Source organism: Neopelma chrysocephalum, unplaced genomic scaffold (genome assembly GCF_003984885.1).
Source record: "Neopelma chrysocephalum unplaced genomic scaffold, ASM398488v2 Primary Assembly neopelma1_94998, whole genome shotgun sequence".
In the NCBI taxonomy this organism is placed as follows: domain Eukaryota; kingdom Metazoa; phylum Chordata; class Aves; order Passeriformes; family Pipridae; genus Neopelma; species Neopelma chrysocephalum.
The window spans coordinates 1,465-7,642 of NW_020923700.1; the positions used below are offsets into that span (position 1 = coordinate 1,465).

Sequence of the window (6,178 nt, forward strand, 5' to 3'; positions counted from 1 at the left end):
CTCTTGTGCCAGGAAGCAGCAGTAGGACAAGAGGGCTGGGTCTTGAGCTGTGCCAGGGGAGGTTTAGGTTGGATATTAGGAAGCAATTTTTTGCTGAGAGAGTAATCAGGCCTTGGAATGGGCTGGGCAGGGAGGGGGTGGAGTCAGCGTCCCTGGAGGTGTTGAAGGTGAGAGTGGATGTGGCCTCAGTGCCATGGTCTGGGAAGCACGGTGGGGTTGGATCAAGGGTTGGACTTGATGATCTTGGAGGTCTTTTCCAACGTGGCTGATTCTGTGATTCTCTGATTGCCATTCCTATGGCAGCACATGCTTGAGGCTCTATCCACAGGGGGATAGAGATGTCTGTCCATATATATCTGCAAGGTTAGTCTGTAAATGTGTGGTGTTAGAAAAGCAGGCTGAGTTCTAGGCTGGTTGTAGAAGGAGAAAGAAGCCCAGAGGCCAGTGCAAGCAGGCAGCCCTCAACTTGCACATGATGTCCCCTCCCTGCAGGTTCCTGTCCTTGAGCCCAGGCCCTGAGGTGAGCCTGAGAATAAGTGCAAGGCAGAGGTGCTGCTGTGGAAGGAGAGCCCCGTGGTGGGGAAGAAACAAAGCAGTGGGTGCCCATCCCCAAGAAGGTGCTGTCTCCATCCCCTGTGTGCCAGGTGAGCTGGGGCTTTGCTGCAGAGCCGCGGGCGCTGATTTGAGCGGCTCCAAGTGCTGAGATGGTGGGCACCCAGGAACACAAACTGTGCCTGGCCACAGAGCCTGCAAGGAGGAGCAGAGACAGCCCTGGCAGTGTGGGGGGCCAGGTTGTCCCTGTGCCTTCCCCTGCAGGCCCTGGCTGTCCCTGCTGGGCCCCTGTCCATCCCCATCAGGTCCCTGCCTGTCTTCCCCGGGCTGAGCTCCCCCCAGGAACTGCCGTGGAGCTGAAGCTGCTGCCATTCCCCCCCCTGCAGCCGCTGCCCCAGCCAAGGGAGCAGCAAAGGCAGGGCAGGAGCAGAGGCAGCAGCAGGGGAGCCCTGGGGGGCTGGGAAGCTCTTGTGTGGGGCAGGAAAGAGGCGCTGGGCACAAGGCCGGGGCTGTGCTGAGCAGGCCCAGCCCTGACATCCCCCCAGCCAACGCCGGCTGCCCGGGGGGCGTGGGAGGGACCCCCAGCCCGTGTGCCCCACACTCAGCTGGCAGAGATAGAGCCAAGGGACAGGGCCACGGGCAGGGCCACAGGTGAGGGACAGGCAGGGCCACAGGTGAGGGACAGGCAGGGCCACAGGTGAGGGACAGGCAGGGCCATGGTGAGGGCACAGCCTGACGCAGCAGAGATGCCCAGGGCCGGGGGCAGCTGGGGGTGTTGGTAGCAGCCAGTGCTGGGGCCGAGCAGAGCACGAGGCCTCTTGCAGAGCCCTGGAGCAGCCTTCCACTTGCCAGCCCTGCCCTGGTGGGGTGACACTGTCCCCTCCCTACAGGACAGTTCCCCGAAATTTTCAAGGGGGCCTTTTGTGTCTATTCCTGGTTGCTGATTGATGCTGGGGACCTGAGGGAGCCTCTGCAATCCCATGCATGGGGCACAATCTGCTCTCCAGAGCTTGACTCACCTCAGACTTTGCGGGGAAATCTGTGCTGGCAGCCCAAGTATGTCACGATCCCCCTGTGTTTCCCCCAGGATATTTGGGGCGAGTTCCCCCTTCCCGGGCACCCGTGGGATGGGGGGGGGTGATTGTTCTTCTGCTGTTGCTGTTGCTGCTCCGACCCTGTCCCTGCCCTTCCTGCCGCTGTTGGGTGAGCGGAGTGACCACAATGGGAAAGGGGCAAGAGAAGCAACCCAGGAGCCTGAAACGGGGGAGCGGACAAGGAGAAGCCTGGACAGTGGGGACCTCTGGGATCCCCAGGACAACAAAGTGGAGAATGTGGAGAGGAGGCATGTCTGGGAATGTGGAACCCATAAGGCAAGAGTCAGAGGAGAAGGGGACCGTTGGGACCCCCAACACTCCCAGCATCCCTAAGTGGGACCCCCAGCATCCCAGACAGGAGAGACCTTCTGACACCAAGAGGGGAGATATGAAAAAAGGGTAACTTCTGGGAGAGATTTTTTGGGCTAAGCTTTATGTTTTTAGCTGAAATTCAACATTTTGCAGTTTTGATGGCTAAGGGTCTTCTTGCTATTTCTGAGGGTTTTTTAACTGCATCTTGGTGGTTTAGGTTTTTCTGGGCTGAATCTTAGTGTTCTGGAGGTTTTTATGGTCACAGGATGCCTGGTGAGTTCTAGAGGTGGACTTGGGCAGGAGGAACCCCCAAGCCAACACGCTCAGCCCTTGTTTTCCCCCCCCCCTTCAGGATTTGTCCTTCCCAAAGCTTGAGCAGATGGAGGAGGAGGCTGCGAGGAAGAGGAAGATGCCGCGGGCCCCCCAGGCAGGTGAGGAGGAAGTCAGTGGCCCTTTGGGTCGGTGTTGTGCTGGCTCTGGCAGCCGAGCATGGCCCCCGGCTGCAGGACAACCCCACTGCCGCTGCCGTCCTGCCGGGGCCGGAGTTGGGGGGATGTCCTTGGCCTTCCCTCTGGGCTGGAGGCAAATCCCCTCCCTGTCCTTCTTGCTTCCTGCCCCAGGCCCTGGTCTGAGGACGGAGAGCCCGGAGGACAAATCCCCCCAGCAGAAGCTGGTGGGAGAGGCCGTTTTGAAGGGCTCCACAGTGCAGGAAGGCAGCGGGGAGGAAAAGGCCCAGAGATCCCCCCACAGGAGGGGCTCCAAAGCCAGCCCAGGGTGCTCTGAGGAGGAAACACCCAGCCTGTGCCGGGAAAGCGGCCGGAGCTTGAGCCGGAGCTCTAAGCTGGTGGTCCCTGAGCAGCCTCCCAGCAGGGAGAAGCCGTTCAAGTGCTTGTAATGTGGGAAGAGCTTCAGGAAGAGCATTGACCTCATCCAGCACCAGCGCATCCACACTGCGGAACGTCCCTACACGTGTGGGGAATGTGGGAAGAGCTCCAGGAACAGCTCCAACCTTATCCGACACCAGCGCATCCACACTGGGGAACGGCCCTATTCCTGTGGGCAATGTGGAAGGAGCTTCAGCCAGAGCTCCACCCTGATCCTGCACCAGCAAATCCACACTGGGAAATGGCCTGGGAAAGGGGTGGGAGAGGGGGGCTAGGGCTAGGGGGGAGAGCAGGAGCGGGGTTGCCGAGGGAGTCCCTCCATGTCCCCATGCCTTGATTCCTGGAGAGTGGGGGAGGCTGGAGAGAGGAGGGAGCTGGGAGAGCCCCGAGAGCCTGGAGAGGGGGGAAGCTCGGGCCCCCTGTGCTGAACCAGTGGTCGGGGCCGTGCTGTTGGTGCCAAATTGCCCCTGGTCAGGCTGAATCCAGAGCCCGCCCATGTGTCAGGGGGCCCGATCCACTCCCTGCTCTCGTTGCCCTGGGGCAGCCTCTGGTGTTCCCCTGCCTGTGGGGCTGTTTGGTTGCCTTGGGCACAGCCAGCCCTTGTGCAGGGCTGTGCCCTTGGGGGCTGTTGGGGGTGGGCAGGAGGTGTTTTTTGGGGGTGCTGGGCTGGGTTGTCAGCAGAGCCCCTGCGGTGGGCGGGGGGATGCGGGTCCACCCCCCGCAGTGGGGGTTGGTGTTTCTGGGTCAGGCCCCGCTGGCTCCATTGTCAGCCCGGTGCCGGCGGGGGGGACGCAGCGGTTTTGGGGCCCCCCGGGAGTGCTGGGGGTGGGTGTGGAGCCCAGGAGCTGCCGAGTGTGGAGGCCGGGAGCGGGGCAATGCTGGAGCTGTGGGACCCCCGGCAGCCTGGAGGGGGGAGCGTGGAGAGGGAGGAGCCCTGGGAGCCTGAAGTGGGGGGTGCAGAGAAGGGGAAACCTGGACAGTGGGGACCCCTGGGATCCCCAGGACAACAAAGTGCACAACCTGGAGAGGGGGAATGTCTGGGAACGCAGCACCCTGAAGGTGAGAGTCAGAGGAAAAGGGACCCTTGGGATCCCCAACACTCCCAGCATCCCTAAGTGGGACCCCCAGCATCGCAGAGAGGGGAGACCCTCTGAACCCCAGAGGGGAGACACCAGAGAGCGGGAACTTCTCGGAGAGATTTTTTGGGTTAATCCTCATATTTTGGAGTATTTTTTGGCTGAATTTCAACGTTTGGAGGGTGGTGGACTTCTTGCTATTTTGAGGGTTTTTTAACTGAATCTTGGTTGTTTCGGTTTTTCTGGGCTAAATCTTGGTGTTTTGAAGGTTTCTATGGACACAGGATGCCCGGTGAGTTCTAGAGATGGACTTGGGCAGGAGGAACCCCCAAGCCAACGTGCTCAGCCCTTGTTTTCCCCTCCCATCAGGATTTCTCCTTCCCAAAGCTTGGGCGGATGGAGGAGGAGGCTGCGAGGAAGAGGAAGATGCCTTGGGCCCCCCAGGCAGGTGAGGAGGAAGTCAGTGGCCCTTTGGGCCGGTGTTGTGCTGGCTCTGGCAGCCGAGCATGGCCCCTGGCTGCAGGACAACCCTGCTGCCGCCGCCGTCCTGCCGGGGCCGGAGTTGGGGGGATGTCCTTGGCCTTCCCTCTGGGCCGGAGGCAAATCCCCTCCCTGTCCTTCTTGCTTCCTGCCCCAGGCCCCGAGCTGAGGACGGAGAGCCCGGAGGACAAATCCCCCCAGCAGACCCTGGTGGGAGAGGCCGTTTTGAAGGGCTCCATGGTGCAGGAAGGCAGCGGGGAGGAAAAGGGCCAGAGATCTCCCCGCATGAGGGCCTCCAAAGCCAGTCCAGGGTGCTCTGAGGGGGAAAGACCCAGCCTGTGCCGGGAAGGTGCCCAGAGCTTGAGCCAGACCTCTGACCTGGTGGTCCCTGAGCAGCCTCCCAGCAGGCAGAAGCCCTTCAGGTGCTTGGAATGTGGGAAGAGCTTCAGGATCAGCTCCCACCTGATCCGACACCAGCACATACACACCGGAGAACGGCCCTACACACCGGGAATGTGGGAAGAGCTTCAGTAACAGCTCCAACCTTCTCACCCACCAGTACATCCACAGTGGAGAACAGCCCTACACGTGTGGGGAATGTGGGAAGAGCTTCAACCACAGGTCCAACCTGAAACGACACCAGGCCATCCACACTGGGGAACGTCCCTACACGTGTAGGGAATGTGGGAAGAGCTTCAGTGACAGCTCCACCCTCCGCTCCCACCAGCGCATCCACATCGGGGAACGGCCCTACAAGTGCTTGGAATGTGGGAAGGGGTTTCAGACCAGCTCAGATCTCCTGAAGCACAAGCAGACACACACAGGGGAGTGGGCCTTCCACTGCACCGACTGCGGGAAGGGCTTCAAGCGGAACTCCACCCTTGTCACCCACCAGCGCATCCACACTGGGGAACGGCCCTACATGTGTGGGGAGTGTGGGAAGAGGTTTAAACGCAGCTCACATCTCCTCGTGCACCAGCGGACGCACACGGATGAGAGGCCCTTCTGCTGCACCGACTGCGGGAAGGGCTTCAGCCAGAACTCCAACCTCGTCACCCACCGGCGCATCCACACTGGAGAGAGGCCCTACAAGTGTGGGGAGTGTGGGAAGAGCTTCACCCAGAGCTCTACCTTGACCTCACACCAACGGACCCACCGGTAAGGGAAGCCCCGAGTGCGGGAAGAGCTTCGGCCGCTGCTTCCACCCCGAATGAAGCCTCTGATTGTGAGGCAACCCCTGGAGTCCAGTGACTGTCAGTCCATCCCTTTCGACCAGAAAGGGCCAGTCCCCTTTCCCAGGGGCAGCTTCTTGCAACAGAACCCTTCTGGAGTGGGGGGGTGTGGAGTTTCCTGCCTTGGCTGGGGACCCCCCAGGGTCACTGCTGGAGATTGAGAGCAGAGATCTCCCCATGAGCGTTGGTCTGGGGGAGTTCCATCCATCTCTAATTAAGAATTATTGCTTTAGTGCCAGCTTCAGTAGAATTGCTTCAACAATTGCTTTAGTGTAGAGCATTGTCCTATCTTATCCTGTACTCCTGGTACTTTTAGTGTTTCTATTGTGCAGTAAATAATTCTGATGAAGATCTTCTCTCTGATCATTTGTAACCCTAAATAAATTCCTTTCTATCAATAGATCTGATTTACCATCATTAGAAGCTGGGGGACAAAAGTGGTTCAGTCACACCTCTGTAATTCCTCTAAACTGAAACTGTTGTCATAATCCAAGGCTGAGATTGGATCCAGCAGCCCCCAGCACCCCACAGTAAACTGGGAGCTCTGG

At 59.8% G+C, this 6,178-nt stretch overlaps 1 pseudogene; it reads left to right on the plus strand.

The window, feature by feature from the left end:
- Positions 1-2,601: 2,601 nt before the first annotated feature.
- Positions 2,602-5,560, plus strand: LOC113980703 (annotated as a pseudogene).
- The last annotated feature ends 618 nt before the right edge of the window (positions 5,561-6,178 follow it).